This window comes from Anopheles darlingi, chromosome 3 (genome assembly GCF_943734745.1).
Source record: "Anopheles darlingi chromosome 3, idAnoDarlMG_H_01, whole genome shotgun sequence".
NCBI classification, from domain to species: Eukaryota; Metazoa; Arthropoda; class Insecta; order Diptera; family Culicidae; genus Anopheles; species Anopheles darlingi.
This window is the reverse complement of record NC_064875.1, coordinates 26045939-26067265: the sequence shown is the minus strand read 5'-3', so window position 1 is coordinate 26067265 and position 21327 is coordinate 26045939. Positions and strand designations below refer to the sequence as shown.

Genomic DNA, 21327 nt, shown 5'->3' with positions numbered 1-21327 from the left:
TAGTTCTGTCATGATGGTGCCAGTGGCACTAATTCATAAGCCGGCCGGATTGATTTGAGAGATTGAGGTTTTGAGACATTTTCCGAATCAACGAAATTTGCTGAGGTTGTGTATACCATAGCATACGTGAAAGAAAAGAAAACAAAGAGTTGGGAGTTAATGTGCCATCGAACAACCATATTGCTTATAAAGTATTTAATATCGGTGAGAAAACTATTGATGTAATGAGTGGCAGCGTGATAGCCTTATTTTCTTTAATATTCAAAGAAGATTCCTTTTGGATTTGTTTTCATTTAACGTTAACACTATTGAATGCAAGTTAATCTACACAGCCTTCATCCTATTTTTTCATTTTTCATTGATTACAATCTGAAAACGTTTATAAAAAAACCATTGGTGTCTTCAGTACCTGCATTTAACTAAGTTTGAAACATGCAAATTATCTATACTGTCCATACATAGTGGAACAGTATTTGATTAAAAAAATGTGTGTAGGGGTCACTAGGCATGGGCTGATATTATCGAATATAATCGAATCCAGAGACAATTATTCAATTCCGTTCAGATCGTTTTTCCCCCATTTCTTTTCGCGAATAGTAGTCTAAGTGTAAACGAATCGATCGATGTCGAGTTTTTGAGTTAATAATTTGTAGAAATTCCGCTGTGTTCTAAAGTTGCGTTTCGTTGTAAATTGTGCTTTTAGTTTGAATTTTTGTGAATTTTTGAAGATACGAAAATCTAGTTTCGTCTCTGTTCCAATCCATTAAAAAGTGTTTATCAAACTTTCAGAATATTTCAGTTATTCAAATAACCAAGAAAGGTCTCAGTAAATTCCAATCTTTGCGGTAAATTTTTCAACCGCAATGAATTATCACATTAATTGTCGCATAGCTTTTGGATGACGCTTCCTAGTCAAAGCATAAGACAAAAGCAGTAATGTAAAGCATCAATACATTGATTAAAAATTCAGTTGCAATACCCCAACACCAACCAACACCATCTCTTAATAGTAGAAAGTAAAAATTAAAATCTTTGGAAAATGGAATTGAGATTTCCCAATCAGTCTCGCGAGGAAATTCCCGGGGGTCCTAACGAAAGCACAAAGCGACACACCCCCGGGAGGTGCGCAATGCAGTAGAATGCATCTTTGCCACGCCTCGCGCCGAATTCACTTTCGCTTCACCGTTTCGTTTTTCGTCTCACGTTGTACGAACGAAATTCCCAGACGTTGGCATCAGAACGTGATCGAAAACTTAATTTCCACATTGCTATCGGTACTTCCCGGAGCAGCAGCAGCAGCGTGCGATGTGCAGCGATGTAGACAGGAGAAAAGGGCGAATCTTTCACCCGAAGATTGAACGTCAAGAATGCGTGCCTCAGCTTCGCATCCGGTTTAATTCATCATCCGGCATCGCTTCCAAAATGGAACTGCTGGTAGCTCCTCCTTTCTCCCTTTTTTCTATTTCTCTCTCTCTCTCTGACATGCGGCAATGGATGAGATAACGTCTTACTTGAGTTTGGCATTTGAATGACAACTTTCCTTGACGAAGTCAGATAGCGCCCTCACACTCCGGTTCCCCACGAATTTCTTCGGCAGCGACCGTCTTTCCGGAGGATAAAAACGCAGAAGAACTTTAGAAACAATCACCAATGGCAAGGAAAGGAGTTTTTTTCCTAAGGAGAGCGAAAAAAGGTGCCAGAACGATTCAATAAGCCAACGGTTATCACACACACATCGTTTTCGGCATTCGGGACTGATGAAACTGTTCACACCGACTGAGCAAGGTGTGGCAACCGGAATGGCTGGCCGATCGGCTGGCCGGAGAGGCCAAATTGCCAATTTCGATCCCCAACAACTCGCTGCCTGGCTGCCTGCCGTTTGATGTGGAGCGCTTGAGATGCCATTGCAAACAGCTGGCCCATCAATTGGTTGACAGGAAAACGAAATCACGGTCCGTCCGTCCGTCCGTCCGTCCAGTAGCAGTAAACCCCACGAGCACATATGCTTATGCGTTTCGTCTCCACCACCAGGCGCACCAGAGTTTATGTAAATTATGCTCCATTCCGGTAAGAGAGCGAAAAAAAGGTATCAGCACAGTTGGAGTTTAGGGTGATACTTGGAAACGGATAAGACTGGTAGGTAAGGGGTTGGTTGCGCCCCAATTCAAGGCGCATAATCTAATAGATAATCTTGGAAAACGATCAATTTTCCCCTTTCGGCCCTTTTTCGCCATCCTTTTCATTTGTTTGTCTCTGTTTGCGTGCTTGGTTTCCGTTTTGCTGGTGTGGAAATGTACACGATTTTCACGAAAAGCGGCCTCTTCGCGAGCATGCAAACAACATTCAATCGGTTATCGGAAGCCGGGGCGTGGCGTGGCATGGCGTGGCGTTGACGTGCGGAATATAAATGACCATTTTGGTGGGACCGTTATTGTGACCGTGTGATGATGATCGCGATCCGAATACATGTATCGCCTCGCCAAGCGCCCAGCATCTCTCTTTAGCGATTTCGTGGGTCCGTTGTCCGTATTTTTTATGGCGCCTCCACCCCAAAAATGTATGTTCAATATGCAAATTCGGCGGCGGTTTTCCACGTTGTGTAAGGTCATGGCGGTTTACGTGGTGATGGTGGCGGCAACACGTTGTTGATATCATGGTTGGTTTCCGCATTCATTACCTTCGCACATTAACGATCACCGATGACCATAAATTCCAATTACATCAGGAAATCCTACCCCAAAAATGGCAAAAAAGGGGCGCGTGGCATGGGTTTGGCGTAAAGTAGTAAAGCTGAATGTGCAATATTCGGATCCGCCAGGATCAGATGCACGCCCAGATTTAAAACATTTTCCGTTCGTGCCCCACCGGTAGCAGAAGGATGAGTTTACAGGATAAATACAAACACACACAGACACACATGCCACTACGCGCGCGCGCATCCATTGGATAATAAAATTGGCCAGAAACCAGAGCTGTTGGCCCATTTTCCAATCAGCCGATGAAAAGGGTTTTTTTCTTTTTGTTTTTCGTTTTTTGGTAAAGCGCATCGGGACCGAAATCAGGGTAATTAATTTTAATTATTCTTCGCTTGCATCATGCCTTTTTATCGCAATCGCTGCGAAATGCAAAGTGTGGGGTGCATGGTGTGTGTAATGGCACGCTTGGCAAAGGAAAGCCTCGAACAATCCAATCAAATTATAAGATATTGACTGAGTAAATATGGGCGCGCTATCGTCGGAATCTGCTTCGTAAAAGTGCCGTAAAAGGCCAAGTATGTCAAATGGGTTGAAGTTTTTTTCTATCAAGAAATAAGAAAAAGAATAGCGATAGTTATTAATCAACCCGAAAGCCAATCTGCCATCGTATCGACCAAATCAAACAAGGCCAACTTGCAACAGCAGCAATCGTGTGCTATGCTGATTTGTGATCTGTTCATGAACGTTATTCAAATCGAATTGAGTTAGTAAAAATAAGAAATTTGAACTCTTTAGAACTAACATACAATTATGTTTATTCGTTTTTTTCTTTTTTAGGTCGTTTTGTGATGATTGTTTATGAAAATGTTTCAACATTAGGAAAAGAAATGGAATGTTTGACAACGCTTGGCAATGGTATAATCTAGCAGCGCAATTGTAGGGAATATGGTTTACAATGTTTGTCAAAATAAGTAAAATGATTGAGAAAGCCAAAAAGCATCGTGAAAAGGCAAAAAAATGAGAGATTTATTGAAGGTGATAAATAAATCAAGCTGTTGATCTCAATCACTAAGTAGCTACAGAAAGAATTTGCGTGGTTCTAGCTAGAAAGAACGAACGCTAGGTAGCTACAGGAAGAAATGCTCAAAAGTCAAGCTGTGTTTGCGCGCCTCGCGCTTCCGAAAGCTCCCGCTGAGTGGAAATCACATTTGCTAAAACCCTTATCCAACCACCCCGTGAAATGCCATTCGAAAATCGATCTTTGCCGCGCGTAAAAACTCAATCGCTAAACGGCAGAGCTCTCGCCGTTCCGGCAAAGGAATCAAAGGCAACGATCGCTCCCGAAAAAGCTTTTTTAATATATTCCGCACCTGTCGCCGGGCGTCAACAGTCTTCTACCGCTCGGATATTAGTTTCCGGTTTCTTCGCTTGGCAAAAAAAGCCTCCGCTTCAAAGGAACAAAACCTCCTGCTGCTGCTGCTGCTGCTGCTGCCACTTAAAGTCAAGAGAAAAACCTTCACCGGCCGGATATCCGTCGACGGCCTTTAACGATACCGAGAGTGGATAAGCAAAAGTGGATTGAAAAGTGGAAGGCTCGCGGTTTGAAGTCACGACGAATTAGGCGCGATTGAGGCGCGACGGAACGGAAACGTCACCATTTCACCGTCGCGGCACGGGCATTATTTAATCCCGAGTGTACCGAGTGTGCCGCGTGTACCGAATAATGCAATTTCAGTAGTACCCTCACACGTACACACGCATACAGACTTTCTCTACAGTCTTCAGAATATAAGTCCCCAGCGGAGTTCCCTTTGGCATTAGTGTGAATGTGAATCTAAATTTTCGAATGTGGATTTGGCAAAAGCATTTGCACATCGTGAGCATCTACTACGGACAGCCATCCTCCGCTCCTCTATGCTAATACCGCATGGAGTCCATCCGGATTAGGGGACTTCCTCTGTATTACCGGGAATCGGGATACCAAGAGACTGGAAATGCACTCTCTATGTTCGCCGAGCGACAACACAAAATACAATCCACAGCTGCTTGCCAGAGCAGCTCTGTCAGGTGCTACTGATTGAAGCATCCCGATTGCCGGCCCGCCCGGTGGAAAAGCCGGTTGTCGACGACGGGGACTTTGTTGGTCGCACGATTGATTGGCGAACGGAGGGTAGCGATACTGGGCGTTCCTTGCGACATCGACATCGAGTCGAGTGTGCAAATCTGGTCCGTATTTCACCGAAGACCGAAGACTTCGCTTCGCAATCTTCGCACCGGGATTATAGCTTTCCAATATAGCTGCATCTTCCTGCTACGAGCACTGGAGGCTGAAGCTGCTGAAGCGCTTGGATTGCCTGAATAATCTATGAGACAGAAACAAATTACATGCACACGAGTGTGGTGGGATGGTTTTAAGCCAAGTGAACGTGTACCTCGGGTCGAACGGTCGAAGCCCTGCCCTACCCTCTCTCTCTCTCTCGCTGGTTGATTATAATTTGCCGAAGTGCTGTGTCTCAATCGCTTCAATCGCTGGCGTAGAGGTTTGTCGATGTCGAGAGCTTTCTCCATCTGTGTTCCACTCGACAACCTCGACCTGGGACAATCGGTGGACGAGTAGCGCATGTAGCGCCGGATGAAGGTGTGAAATCTTTCGCAAACGGTAGTCCCGGCGAGACAAACACACTCTTGACGGGGTGTAAATTAGACTTCTGGGAAAGCTTATCCTTTCAACCGAAACTGAGGGGAATGTCGGTAGCGGGTCCCAATTTATCGGTCCCACAACAGGTGCTGCGGAAACTAATCCACTCAAGAAATGTGTCCAGAAAGGGGAAGTTGGATAGGAACTTTACAGTACTAGTACTCATACGCAGCTGCAAGATTTGGATATTGTATAGGAATGACTAGATTCCAAAAAGTTTGATTCCAAATTTCCTAGACGATGACAGTGTTACCTCCTGATAAGTAAATTATTAGTAACAGGTGATATGAAGCCCCGCCGCAGCTATTAACCGGAAAGGTTTTCAAGTACAAGTCCAAGCGATAACACTATACTAACCCCCTGCCTGTAACCGTGTTTCACCATTCTCTTTTTGTGGATAGTAATCGGACAAAATAGGTCCAATCCTGGGACCTGCTGCTACTTCAACCTCGTTCGTTTCCTCTGTGCCTCTCAACTTCTGAATTCCTAACTAGCGCGAACCGAAGGCGCAAACTATTTCGCACAATCATGTGATTTAAAATTCAGCTTTATTTGCATGATAATCATTCCAATCGCCTAATGAAGCCATCCATTATGCATCGAGTGAGGGAGAAGTTCATCAGCAGTAGCAGCAACAGCAGCAGGTCAATCCGGTCAGCCAGTTCGCTATTTCGCACACACTATTCCACGTCAAGGCCGCGGCGAAGCCAATTCTGAAAGTCAAGCTTCTGCTACTGGCGAGCTCCGCGTCTCTGCAAATCTGCAAATCCATCCATCCCGCGGTTTGTATCACTTGGATTGGACTCGAAGTCGAGGAGGACTAGGAGCCTGGCAGCATTGGCGGCGGAGTATACGTCGCGCATTGCTTGCAAAACCGAATCTCCTGGGGTTATAGGAGTATGATTATAGGATACGAACGAAAGAACATCGAGAGCATCGAGATCAAATCAAAGGCCGGGGTGGTGTGTATCCGCTAGGGGCGGTAGCCCTTGGGGTGGGGTGCAAAGACATTCGAATCCACAACTGGCTATCGATGGCGAGATGGATAGAATGGAATCGAAAGGCGCCACTCGACCGCCGTGCGGCGCCGCGGACTTTTGACTTCGCTGAGTTCCCTTGGGGCCGCCTTTCCATCATAATGCTTCCGATCTGATTCCTACACAACTCCTAGCAGTGCTGCTGCTGCTGCTGCCGGTGATTGAAGTGACCCACGATGAGAACGAACGAGCGTTCCATCGGCGCAACATAATTGAATGCTGCGGCCGCGGCGGCAGAACGGAAAAACAGAGGAGCGTAGCGTCCGATCCGTCCATGATTAGAAGGCAGCACACACAGCGATCATGATGACGGCGACGACGACGACGACGACGGCGACGATGATAGTGACTGGTGGCGACTAACGGCTCGTCATCACTCACTCACTCGTTCACGCTCTCTCTCTCTCTATGTGTATTCTTTCTCACTTCTCGCCACATCATCATCGATGGCTGATGGATGAGTTGTGACTTTTGTGGTTCCTTCCCACAGATCCCGACGAGTGCGCTCGCCCTGGCACAACATTAACCCGTCCACCGGTGGCCCGGGATCTCCTTCCCCTGCGCAATGGGCAATACCGCGAAGGGCAGGCAAATTAAAACAGCAACACACCTACCCCGCGTTCGGGAAGGAGTGGTAGGTCGATCTAATCGAGGGCTCACCACCGGTCCTCGATACACCGCTGGTAATGATGGCTTCTCGACGCCACTACTACGATGATGGCGATGATGATGATGAAGCAGCGTCACGTGTACGGAGAGCCACGAGATGGTGATGGAGATGGTTTAATGGATCAATACGAGATCAAAACCACGAGATCCGATCTGGGGTAAGCACTAGATCGGTGCCGCCGCCACTTGCAGCGGTGGCTGTGTGTCTGTGTGCCCTAGATGCCATGAGATGCCGTCACCACAATGTCCCGTTCGGCAGCGTTTGCAACCACGCTACCGATTGCCACCGATGGGAAGGGAGAAAGATAAATTAGTTCCAGTGAGCAAGATTGTAGACGATGGAATCATCACCCACTGGAACCTTTTGTCAGCCTCAAGACGCCGTCACGAAGCGCGGTCTGCGGTTGGCCGCCAAAAGGGGTTTTGGCAAAAGGCCATCGCATCAACTAAGGGCCATCAGATCACGAGAGGAGGCAGTAGCAGCGGTTAAGGCATAAATCTGGAGAAACGGTGCCAAAGTCACGTATTGTAGGAGTCACCTGAAGATTGGCTCGGGTGAAACCACAAAGCCCAAAGTCCAAGGGTTAGGTCTGGTCCGGGTTCGATCGACTTAGATATTTAAATTTGAAGTTCCATAAGTCAAAGTTTGCAAACTTCCGTCAGGTATTTCGCGTCGTGTAGACGTAGATTTCGCGTGAAATTGAAGCTCCCTCCTTCTGTTACTGCAGCTCGGAAGTTACGGAAGTGAAGAGCGCCACCACCTGCTGGAGTGCTGGTGTCTGATGGTGTTGGAGTAAGATTGGACACGGTGTCACCTATCGGTTACTGTGGCGCCATTGCGCGCGATCAAAGGATTCTGAAAGGCCCGAAAAGGATTCACTGCACGTGCACAACACTTGGCCCCTACCAGCGGATGTACTGATACGGTCGCAGCTAGCGTATAGGATATACGATCACCCGGGACTGGGTCGATGGTACTTGGATTTGCAAAGCCATACGACTGCCAGCACAGCAAGCACCTCTGCAGAAGTCACTGCGTGTGTAGCTCCTCTTTTATTCGTTAAATATATAACCTAACATCAATCCTGGACCCTCCTCTGCCGTCGTATTGGCAGATAACCGACAAACCAGGGTTCCAATGGGAAGGTTCTAACTCCGAACCACGTACACCGTTCGCAAAGCGTGCGAGTGAGAGAGGCAAAGACTCGTTTTAGATGTGGTTTTTCACCGTGGCCCATACCACGGGGTCGCAATAGAACGGTGGCTCTGGTCGTTGTGCAATGGAATTGGGATTGTTTGCGATGCGCTCGACAACCGTCGTCGTCCAAACCTCCCTGGAACAATTCGACCAACGAAACGAGTTAAGGGGATTTTCAGGATTCGACGGGTTTTTTATCCCACGCGTCTCTCTCTCTCCCTTGTTTCCGTCTCTTCCCTTAACAAAGGGTGCTTGACAGGCCCTAGGACCGGGAGCTTCCACCAGGCCGGGTTCAATCGAGGTATCAAATCAAACCAAGCAATCGGATGGGCACGATGTGCGGGGATTAGTGTCACTGTCACCGGCTTTTCGGCCGGTTTCCGGCCGTCACCTGAGTTCAGGCGCGGTCGTCGTCGTGGCCGTGTTCGAACTCCACGTGTCACGGTGACCGGTTCGTGATTCCGCGAAATCAAAGCCATGGGAGGGTGTCGTCTGCTGCTGTTTCAGCGAAAACTCCGATTGACGTTTACAAGCGGACTATTTGCGGACTACTACGCTCCCCGTCATTGTGGCCGCCGTTTTCGGGGCCTGATCGGTGTACGCGGCTTAGTGTGTACATACGGTGCAGTGACAGTGGCAAGGGCTTTGATTAACATCATTTACCCGGGTGCCCGGCTAGCATAATCGACAACATGCTGCACCGAACCGCGAGTTCACAGTGATGGATGGCCAATGGTAGCAGCAGGACATCAAAGTGACGGCTTTTGTCTATGCCTTCACTTCCCTAGAATAGCCTCAAAAGAGTGGAAATAGGCAAATTAGTTTTCCAACCAACCAACCTACTAATACCATCCCGTTGATGAAAACATATCAATCGATGAAAGGCGTGGATATCAACCGCTGTCGATGAAGCTTCACTTCTTCTCCCGTTTTGTTGTGGATTCCACAGAAACGGAACTGAACGGAAAGTTCCGAAATCAGAGACAAACTCGAACGGCTGATTGTCAATAACATAATTCCCGTTTCCATTTGGCCAGGGCATCATAAACGAATCACGCGCCCGGGTGACAAAAAAGCGACGCCGCGGTGCGAAAGCATACAAATTTAGTTTTAATTATTTAATGGATTGTTGATTATTGAAATCCGGTCGCTTTCGCATCGTACCCGGCCTTTGATGCTGCGTGAGGAAAAAAAAAACTAACACGCCCAACGAACCAATAGAGCGCGCATGGCGGCGGCTGAAACGAAATCAAACACACACTACATATAACAGGTGCATTCGTCATCGGAGAGGGAAAAGTGCAAAAACGAAACATGCAAAAACAGATCGCAAATAAATTGCCCGAGTGTGTACTCGGAGCATATACACAGGAAGCACCGCAAGGGTAAATCGGAGTGCATCGACAGCAGAGTAGTGCTGCAGATCTCGCCTCTGATCGCCGCGCCGTGTACTCGCTTCACATGAGATGGACCACCATCTTTTTCGGACCTCCGTAATTTTGCTTTCAGTTTTTTTTCCTGGCTGCTGGTTTTAAAAACCTTCTATCTATGTAGGTCGCTCGAAATGCCAACTTCGGGATGCAGCAGCAGCAGCACCACAACCAGCAGGACACTCCCCACACAGTTATAGGTCTCGAGGTCGAAAGCTCAACCCCGCGAGACCCGCGAGAGTGTCTGGTCTTTAATTTTTTATTCATCAGAATGCATGCGACGCGGAGTCGACTCCACGGCGCATACACACATAAATTGAAATGTCCGTAAATTAAACAACTTTTTTAGATTCCCGACCGAGCGAGCGAGCGAGCGAGCGAACCGTTGAGGTTCTGACTCCATTTTCTATTTCCTCGCCAAAGGAGAGGGGTGCCGGCGGGGTGGTGTTGATGTTGTTGGTGGGAAAGCGGATACTTTTGTCATGCTTTCGTCGGGTTCGGGTCGGCTGATGATGAAAAAGTGCGATTCGTTATGGCGCTTTCATCGTTAGGGCCTGAGAGCTGACCTAATTTGGTTCGCGATCCAAAGTGCTGTAGTGAACGAAACCTTTTTTTGATCAGCACCACCAACTAACTATACTATGGCCAATCTCACGCTCCAGCGTCCAGTGGACCAAGAGGAAGCAGCAGTAATCGAAAAAAAAGAGTGAGAGAAAGAGAGCATCAGATGACACTTAGCAGCAGCAGCAGCAGCAGCAGCAGCAGTACCATTAGCGAAACAAGCGAAAAGAACCCTGAGCTACTGGAACACGTTGGCACTCCAAGTGGTGATCTAGTATTCATCGCGCAATACACCAATGCAGCACAAAAGCTCGTCCGTGGTCGTGGTGAGGAAATGCATCATAACTATGCTTATAACCGGCAGAAAAACAAGAGATAATCGAATACTGAACCGGGCAGGAAATTGATTGCAAAACGTCCAATCGACCAGAATCCGCATCCGGGTGGATCGAGAGTCGACATTACAATTCGGTTCGGTTCGGTTCCTCCTCAGCTGTCTACTACACGCTAATCGCTTCACTCCCAAAACAATTCCCAATTTTCCGTATCTGTTGATCTGTCAATAGCGAGAGACACAGACATTCGGGAATCGGGACGCAGATTTATGCGACAAAACACCATCAGCACGGCACCAGCTGCAGAAATGTGATGCTGCTGCTGCTGCTGCTGCTGCTGCTGCTGCTGGAGCAATCCAACATTGGCGTGCACTATTTATTATTAATTAACAATCAATTTCGAACGCTTTCGACGCCTTTCGGGTATTCAGCCCGTTTGGAGTTCGTATATTGCATCTCTCTCTATCCCCATGATGATGTTCATCATCCACCGTCGGCACCGTTGGCACCGGTTTCGGATGCATTGCGAGACGATTCTCCATTGAGCACCGAACGAAAGGCCGTTGTGTTTATGTACCCTATATGCTGTTGGTTGCTGCATCGTGAATCAAAGCAACCATCGACGACAGGTCGAGGTATAGGTCGAGGATCGACCCCCAACCCCTCGGGCACGGCAGCTGGCTGACTGCTGGATCCTAGCAGCGCAATAAGTAAATATGAATGTTGCCCAAAAATTTCAATATTATCATTATAACCAACCCGCCCCCAAGGGGGGAGATGGTAGAGAGAGTGGAGTGCGGGGTTCAAAATGATTATGGAAATAATTGAAGTTATGTTTGCGCCCCCGCCCCGCGCGCCTCTTCTGGGCTGCACACTACGCTACAGTGCGGCGTCATGCTGTAGATAGAAGCATAAATTGCATTTTACGGCAAGAGCAACATAGAACGGGGGTAGCGGGGGGTTCCGATCGGCATACCGAGCATAGGGAGCATGTTGAAATTTGGCACCGGTACCGATTAGCTTGCTAGTGGCCGGGCCCAGTGTCTGGTCTGGTGGGAAATTGGTCGTTTGTTTGCGAAAGGGCTCCTCGTATCGTCATAGAACGAAACGAGCATGTGTGCGTGTGTGTTGGGCACAGGATTTATGGTGCATGTTGCATGTTTAAAGCCACGGTTTCTGTGAGGGCGTTCGCAGCAGCAGGAGTCAATATTATCGGTCAGTAGAAGTTGCTTTAATGGTATCCAGTTTCAACGAGCAATGTTCCCGCAGTGGTGGTGTTGTTGGTTCTGAGTCCTTAAGGGGGGCTTCGGTATTTTATTTTAATTCTTCGCATTTATGTTTAACATTTTTTATCAGTGATTATTCTTTCAACAATATTTTCTTAAATTTTGGGATCAGTCGAAGCAAAGTTGATAAAGATATTTATTTTTGAAAATCCACCTTTCATACAACTTTAAATCGCGATTTCCAAAACATACATTTTCAAAGTCGGTGCCGAAAAACTACTGGACTTGATACTTTTTTTAGATAATTTTTTTAATTATGTGATTTGTCGATTTTTGAGGCAACATAGAACAATACAACACTTTATCAACTACAAAAATCTGCCAAAAACCGAAAAATGAGAAATTGAACAAAAACTCGACGGGGCTACCTGGAGAAACTTATAACCTACCAAAGAATATTCATTTGTATATTTCTGATGACCCAGCACGTGGCTACGATGGGCACCGTAAAAAGTACATTTTTGCTAACTAGCCTTTTGAGATTGAATGCCATGAACGTAGTTTTGACCAAATCTTCTCCAAAATAGAACCAATATATGAAATTATATTGAAAAAATTAAGTTGAATGGTTTCTTCACTAAAAATCGTCAAAAATAAGCATTTCTTTTGCCCGAAATAACCAAAGCCTGCCCTTAAGTTCCAAAAACCCGCAAACTTCTCGCTCTAGTACAACCGCTACGAACTTCGCAAGGTTAAAGGTAACGCAATTCATCATATACCGCGTACAGGGCACTAATTCCTTAGATTAATTCGTGCAGATAGGCCCCCGGGGGGGGAGGGGAAACATAAAAAACAATGAGGAGATGGTGGCTGCTGCCACTCCGCTTCCCTGGGACGGTTTATACGATTTATAAGCCAGATGCCGTCACGGTACTCTACAACTACTTGGCGCTACTGATTTGCATATCTTGCGGCACCAAACACCAGTCCTATTTCCCACAACGCCTATAGCCAAGGGCTATCGGTGTACAATGGTTGTTGAACCGAAGTATTCTGCCAGCCAACCATCAAAAGCCTGGCTGGCATGCCGGCGTGGCAATCGAGAAGTAGTTTACTTAGGTCATGTAAACCGACTATAAATTTGGCGTAAGTCGTCCGACGGACCCGTACACCTCGAATAGCCACGAATTTAGGGTAGGAGAGGACGTCGGCCAACCGAAACCGATCACCTTCGCGGTCGGCACCGACGTAGTAGTAGTAGTAAGACCGGATGGCCGGAAACGGAACCGACCGTTGAGCGCTATAAATCTATAATAAACAGTGGAAATTACCCCGGGGCTGGTAGGAGTAACAGTAGGTAGGCCGGTTCTCGCTCACTCCCACCTAGACACCCCCTTGCCTTGATCGATGTCGTGAGAGTCGGTAATTCGAAACACTTGCCCGACCGACGGGGAGAAACCGATACCGGTACTCACACGCCGTTAAGCCGCCGTCCAGGGTCCAGCCGCAACCGAATTTAGGTGCAGGTGATGTGGTACAAAACATGTGAAATTACCTGTAAGTGAGCAGAGCGAGAGAAAGAGAAAGAGGAAGAGAGAGAGTTAGTAGAAGTTATGAGCGAGCATGATGCCTCACCTAATCACAGACCTCCATTGATCGACCCTCACTGGATCTTTGGAGCGGCGATGGCTTATAGTAGCACCTTTCGCGCCATAGAAAGTGTAGCGTGTCGATATCAAATTAACCCAGAAACTGGACTAACAACTGGTCAGTTCTCATCAAAAGGGCGGCCCGTATGTCCCGGAATCCCGAAGCCCCCCCCCCCCTCCGTACACGCCCCTAATCCCTAATCAGATTACATGGTGCGAACTCACCTCGCCCTGGGACGCCTTGTGGACGTTAAGCCGGAAATTTGGTCATTTTTCTTGAGCAACCACCGCTGCCACCATCGTCTGGATTTCCCCAAATTTCACTAATAAACACCAACCAACGATCCGATCCGAACACCCGAAGAAAAAAGTGATCACTAAATCATCACTAAGACCGCGAGACACTCCCCCGGGGTTGGAGGATTGGTGGATTTCGCGGTTCCTCCAATTAACCTATTTGTTCGGGACGGACGTTGTTCTCTGCGCTGCACACCTCAAATCGTAGGCGCTAATGAGCAGCGGGTGGTACTGAGTGGAGGATCGTGAACAGAAGAACAAATCACCGTCCCATCCGTCTATCCCAGCCGCGAATGGACTAATACCCAGGCCTGGAAGAGACCGCGGTGACCTACCAAATGACCTATTGGAGAGAGCGCGCGCGAGCATATTGTTCGTTTTCAAGACACTTTTCGAATTGGAGCGCCGAACAGATCGCAGTACCACAAAGGTATCCCTCCCTGTCAGGCGTGGCACGGCGCGTTGGCAATCGAGCTAAAAGCATTCAGCAGCTCCTGCTGATGACCTCCATTTCGGTGTTTCCCATATTTCACGCGTGTCGGGAAATCATTTTTGGTATTCGTTCGATCATGGAGCGAAGAAGTGACACACCTGGTGGTGCGCTATAGGCCTAGGGCTAGTTCTATCGCTGGATGGAGGGGGCATATTAATATGGAGCGCTTTGTTTGCTTTTGGTCTGAGTCAGAGAACAAACGGTACAGTGGAAAAAGAGGAAGAGCAGTTCCGAACAAGCGCAGTATAAGCACGAGCGTGCGGTCAAGGCGGACCTACGGGACAAGAGATGCCGCCGCCGCTGCCTTAATTAGTTCAATTCAATTCCCGCAACTCCCAAGTGGTCAACGCTGCCGTTGGCATCAGCGACGCGTCAACCACTCCTGGACTTGGACCACTTCGTTTCAAGCGCTCGAGCTCCTCGCTGATAAAGATCACGCCTCGCCAGTCACTTCACAGCAAGTGAGCGAGTTCGCGCGCCCAGCACGAGCTGGAACAGAGTGGAATTCAACGCCTCTTCTGTAGATCCGACGGCTGGAAGACGCCAACTAAACCGCAGAACCGTCTTCGCCCTCCACGACGATGATGACGATGATGATGAAACCTTGTGGCGCGACTGTGGTTTTGCTTATACCCTGTCGCTCGCTCTCTCTCTCTCTCCATCACTTGGCGGCACCCCATCGATAGCGCCTTGGTTGCTTGTAGATGGACCAACGATAGACCGAAGATGGAGAAGCTGCCGATCTTCGTTGTACAATCGCTGCGTGCCATTTTCACGGTGTAACTTCTAGCGCCTTGTAATACAACAAGTAAGGCGAAGTAAAGAAAAAGAAACCGCCCGCAAGTGGGAAGCCACAGAGTGTGTACGCTAACCGAAACCGAACTAACCACACTACTGCTCCGTCTTGCTCTCCTCCTCGTTGGTGCATCAATTTATATTTTTTAATAAACAACGATCACCACCAGGCCATGGCGAGGTCCACACGATGCATGCTCATGAGTTCATCACGCGCTGGAGACACAGGAAGACGATGGAAACCACAAACATGCCGCAGAAGAGCAGGATGATGCTGAAGCGGCATTTTGTAACATTTTAACCAACCAGGACATCACGAGGTGGGCGAGGATGTCCTAGATTCAGTGTTACACTCCACAGTTCACGGACTCTCTGTCCGGTGGCTAACTGCGCTATCCATGAGCTGTCCCTGCGACTGGCAGCAAAAGAAGAATGCATATAAATTGCATCATAGACTCCACCTCGTCAAGAGACAAGGGCCAGCTGCTGGACCACACTGTGCGCAGTACTGTACTGCATTTTGAAAACCACACGGACTGACGGAGCTGTACGAAACTCAGCAGCAGCAGCAGCAGCAGCAGCAGCAGCAGCAGCAGCAGCAGCACCAGCCAAAAGCCCAACGAAAGGGAACGAAATTTAGTTTTCCTCCGTACTGCGCACAGTATGGGCACCGGGATGACATTCATGCACTGCCACTGCCACTGCCGAGTGTGTCAATTAAAAGTCCAATTTATGATGCCAGACACACACACACACACACACATCCAACACGGGCAGATGCTCCAAAAGGAGGTGGAGGGAAAAACAAAAATGTGAAAACGTAATGGAAACTCGGTGGAAAGCGAAAAAAATGTGCAAAAAATGTGCTGCAGAACGTGGTGAGCTCCGAATCTAATGTCACCGAAGTACCAGACCGTGGCCAAAGTGCGCTGGAGTTGCTGCTCTGCCGGAACATTCCACTTTGTAATGCGTCGCTTAATGACTGCCAAACAAGGGCTGATGATATGCAGACTGATATGCCGCGCTTTGAATACCGCTCGCTGCGCTGACACCATGTTGATGGCATTCCGATCCGAATGGAAGTTTGAATGTTTCTCGCGCCAGCTTATCAATGGCTTGGGATCTTGTGGAGGTTGGGCCACTTGTTGAAATGACATACACGAGAATCCAACAGCCGAAGACTCCAACTCTGAGAACGACTTCTCCAAAGGGGGCGCCGAGTAAATGCAACAACTTTTAGTCGGCTTTATGGTTAACATGGCGCAACAGCGATCTTCCTCGGCGTGATCTGCGATAACACAATACAACACACACACAACGTCAGTGGTGTGTCTGCATATTCCACGTCTTCTGTCTCTCTGTCTTTGCAACGACGAAATGAGCCATTTGCAACAAACTCGCTACTCCCTTCTTCTTGGTTCTCAGAGCTCTCGGGCATTCCAGCGAAAACCTCCCCGGGTTCTCCGTTCCATTTGCATTCGGCTACACACACACACACACACCGTACCCTCATCGTCGGGGCAAGATGGACGTAAAACTTTATCAAATTGAGATAAAAATCTTTTAATTATAAACTGCGAAACACCGGGGTGGAAGGCGAGCGCCACTGTGGCCGGCGCCAAGACCTGAGCACAATACCAGCATTATGCACCATTCTGTCTTCTACCCCATTGGATGGGGAGCTCCCCACATTGTCGGGAGATGTGTAAAAGAAGGGATTAGACCATAAAACGGAAGCAATTTTCCTTTGCAACAAAACAAGCCGAGGAATGCAGTTACTCCAACAACCAGGTTTCTGCACTGTACACTGTTCGTCCGTGGTCCGTCGTCCGCACTCGGCGTTATCTGCTCGGAGCGAATATACAATAACCATTTTCGCAGCAAAAACGAAAACAAAAATGCTCTTCATTTTCTTTCCTCGTTAGTGAGGTGTCCTTAGAACCACAAAAAAGGAAGGAAGTTTGGAAGCAAAATGGCCACATTCATTCCCCCACCTTCCTTTCCATTGTGTGTTCGCGCTTCGAGAAGTTTATCGTCCCCTTTGGTCGCTATCGCTCTCTCGGAGACGTTGTAACCCGAAAGAAAATGGAAAGGAAACTAATTCCCCTTAATTCGCCTCATAAACGCACCGACGTGCACGACACGGTGGTGACGACGACGACGACGACGATGGAGGGTTATCGTCAACCGACTCGCCTTGACCTTGACCGTCCCCGACACACCCCGTCTGCACTAGCGCGATCGCAATCTATTGAAGACCGGAGTCATCGTTTCCCATCGTTTGCGCCATAATGGCTCCGGACATAACCATCCGGACTCGAGCGAGCGAATGAGTGGAAGACACTAATTAACAGAAGTTACCCGAAATGCAATTCGAAAACTGCATTCAATGGCCACTACCAGACAGCGATGCAGTTGGTCAGATAACCGGCGAAGGGGTCAGAACACGAGGACAACGAAACTAAACAGAAAAAAATACATTTCCTCTACACAGCACAATGGAACCGGGAGGGAACTTAACTTTTTCCCTCGAAAAACCGCCCCAGAACACAGAGACACACACACTGGCCAGGGGGTGTTTGGTAGACCGCAAATGTGAACGGAAGGCGAACTCTACCGGTCTGGACTCTGGACACAAAGCAATTTCCTCCGAAGCTACGCGAAAACTGCGGAAGCTCACGGCTGCTGTCGAACTGCATGAAATGAAAGTTTTCCCGGGCGTTGAAGGTAATAAAATTATCTATTTTCCCTCTCGCTTTCCGTCGCGTCTGTCTTTTTGTATTATTCGCCTTTTCCTCGGTCGGACTCGACATGGGTGGTAAAAGTTTTTAAATTCATTCTCGCACTAGTTGTTCCACGGCACGGCCACGGTGTCCTGCAGCGGTGGACTGCAGCAAGAAAGTGACGCTGGTAATGAGGTCCTCGAGGTCCTAAAAGACGGAACGGAACTTCAAGATAAATGTTGGACAACGTCCTTTTAGCAACTCCTCGTGAATTGGAGCAAAAACTGTGTGGAAGAAAAATGCTTCAACTTTGACTCACCTTTCGCCGTACCCACTGAAAGAAAGAGCAGAGAGCAGAGAGAGAGAGGCAATACAATGGCATCTGACGCAACCCCGGGGGCATGCACCGATGCATCCCATTCATCATCGGATGCACCACTGCGCCTTGGATACGGTTGTAGTAGATGTCTTACGTCGGATTAGAACCTACGCTGCTGCTCCTGGAGCTGCTGCGGCTCGGACACTTATCCAGTGCCATTCATTTAACCCTACGAGACCAAGGTGCTGCACCTACGCCTAAGGCGGAGGTGGTTTGAGATTTATAGAGCCGTAATTAATTTTACCTAAAGCTAGCGCCTCTTCTTCTCCTTCGTCTATACCCGACAAAACTTTGGCCACGGCCTAGGGCTCCAGGCGGTGAGCAACTCTTGGCCTAACGCTCCACATAATGCACAGGTGTGTGTGTGCCTCGACCAACCTTCACCTCCTGCTCCTGTGCACACTTCTGTTTAAACCACTTTTTTCCCTCCAAGTCGTTCTTAAGTCGGTCTCGTCAGGAGGATGTAGAAGAAAAAGTGTCCGCCCGTCATACCGGCGGCGCGCGAGTCCCCGGGCCGAAAAGGTGCGAAAGCTAACCGAAACTTCTGCCATCGTTTCTGGTATGTCCGCCCCAGCAGTTGAGCAAACTTCTATCACTCTTGGTGAGGGACCGGGAATGATAGAAGTCACCTCCCAGGCTCCTCTGCAGCCAAGCGGCGAATTAATTGTAGCGCTCCGGTGCTACCATTAATAACCTGCCTGCAAATGAGGCCAACGTGTGCGAGAACGAAGGAATAGAGGAATAGGACCACTAGAGCCGGGCTAGAAATACTCCCGGACCCGGAACCCCGGAGAGGTTCATCTCGATGGTTTCGCGTCGCGACAAAACGATCATTTCCGGAACCCGACCGACCGACCGAAAGGGAGAAGCGATGGTGTGAATTGATTCCGCTAGGAGGTATTTCAACCCCAAAAACAACGATGCCGTTGTCTTTCGCTGCGCAGCGATCACTGAAGAACGTTGGGCGGAAGACGACGACCGTCCCGGCATTTTCTTAACGGCCACGCCTTACGGACGGACGAGGACGGGACGCCAACCCACGGGCGGTTTTTCGGGATACAAACCATCATTTCCGGGCAAGAAAAACGGTCGCTCGGCTCGTCGGGCTCGGGGGCAAAGCGTTAATTGAGATTAATTTCCGAGCTTTACCGAGCGCGTCTGGACTGGCACCCGGGGGGGGGGGGGGGGGGGGGTGGTGGCGGCCCGTAAGTGATTAATCCCGTCGGCCAGCCGGTCGACTATGTGCCACGATATGCGTTGACCCCATGCGGGAGTCCACACGACAAGGAATGGCGATCTCTGGATCGAAGCACGCTTTTGTTTGTTTAATCTTTGCTACGGGCGGATCATGCGGATTAGCGTTTGTTGTCTTGAAGAAAATAGCAGCAATTCTAGAGCGCTGCTTTCTACAAATAGTCATTAATTGAAGTAAAAGCGAGAATGTGTCACATTTTTGGGCCGCAAATATGTGTTAGCAACGAAGCAGCTGACGTACATGCCACAGGGTAATTGCTTGTGCATTTGATGATGTCTCAAAATTGGTAATAGACATCACAATACATAAAAACTATTTAGATAAAATAAAAGCTCAAATAGAACCGCCACTATATTCGTTCTGGTGAATGACGTTCGAATTATCGTTAGTATAGATCGATAGTACAGCACTGTACCAACCTGTATGGCATAGTATTTGAAAGACTGTAAAAAAGATAAATCAATATCTTATATCTGCAGGGCATATTTTGATTGCTCCAAAGATACTAACAGTTCATAGTTCATTAGGCGAAATATTGAAGCTTGTGACACATCTTTAGCACTCAACTCAAGAACTCGATTCCAAATTTAGTGTATCGACTAGATGCGTCAAGAATCTGAATCCAAAAGTTGTAAGTTATTAAAGAAACAGTTATTCTTAAATTAGTATAACACTTATGTCAACATATCTATTAGCATTCTTTTGCAAACGTAAAGGATTCGATTTCTAGAACCCATATCCTGTCTTTAGTAGTCTTAAACGAGTTTTCTCCAATGCCAAGATCAGGAAACAAACATCTCCCCTATTGCACCATCTCCTGCAAAAAACTCCATCCTGTCGTTGGGCTACTGCCAAGTCGTAAAGACTAATTCTAGTTCAACCCCAGGCTGGCCAGTTCGCTCTATTTTTGTGCCATCATTTGCCCTCCTCGCCTCGCAGAAAGTTAAAAAAAAACACTGAGCTCGCACATTACATCGAGTGCTTTGCAACAGTTAGTGACCGCGTCAGTGCGATCGGACGGTGGTCGTCCAGAAGAATTATATGTTCCACCCCCACCCGTTGAGCAAGGCCAGGAAGTCATCGCGACATCGCTACATCAGCAACAAAGCGCGCTGATACATGGCCATGGGTCCGGGACACATCCTCCTCCCATTGGAGGCGATGGCTCGATGGCCATGTGTTTATGAGAGGGCTTCTCCAGTAGTATCATGAGATGTTTTTGAAACAAAAACGGGGAATTGAGCAATTCGAGGTGGCAGTGAAAGGGGTTGAGCGGTCGTGGCAGGTACACCACGGAAAGAATGAGTGAGTCCCGGACAAAAGCCTCCCCCAAACGGACTGGAAAAATGGGAACAAAACTACTCCGCGGTGAACTGTTATTTCCTCCCGGGCCATTGCGTCCCGAGGCTGGGCGGAAAACCGGGGGGGAAATTGATTGCCACGTGGTGTGCGCATCAGACACCACCGAGACCAAGAGAGACGGAACGCGACAGGAAGCTAGACGAGTCTGGAGCACCGAATGGTCCGCTGGTCCAAGACCACGACACTTCACGACGCGAGGAAATGAAGGAATTGTGCAAAATGTAGCACCCAGCGAAGGAAGTAAATAAAAGCGTGGGGTAGAGTAAGCCAGCAAAGCAGCATCCGCCGCCGATGTCTCTCCACTTCTTTTCTTTTCTCGTCTTCGAGGTGACCAACACACCAGTTGAGCAGAGCAGAGAGCAGAGAGCGAGAGTTTGCACATCGTTGCAAAACGGACCAGATGGGAACTGTGGAGATGCCCGGCGATAGCGACATATCCGCAGGAGACGAGCGAGAGAGAGAGAATGGGACCGGACAGACGGCGAGGAAAGAATTATGTTTATGTGCTCGGTGATAATTTCGAG

General features: G+C 48.2%; 1 protein-coding gene across 2 annotated transcripts in view; it reads right to left on the bottom strand.

The window, feature by feature from the left end:
* LOC125954271 (insulin-like growth factor-binding protein complex acid labile subunit) overlaps positions 1-21327 on the bottom strand; it is a 104139-nt gene that overhangs the window by 72092 nt on the left and 10720 nt on the right. The window contains exon 1 of one of the 2 annotated variants that reach the window (XM_049684428.1): positions 13725-13750. The exons of the other annotated variant lie outside the window; for it this stretch is intronic. The gene's annotated coding sequence lies outside the window, so the exon portion shown is untranslated. Of the gene's footprint in view, positions 1-13724; positions 13751-21327 lie in introns of those variants that run through there. 2 annotated transcript variants of the gene reach the window in all.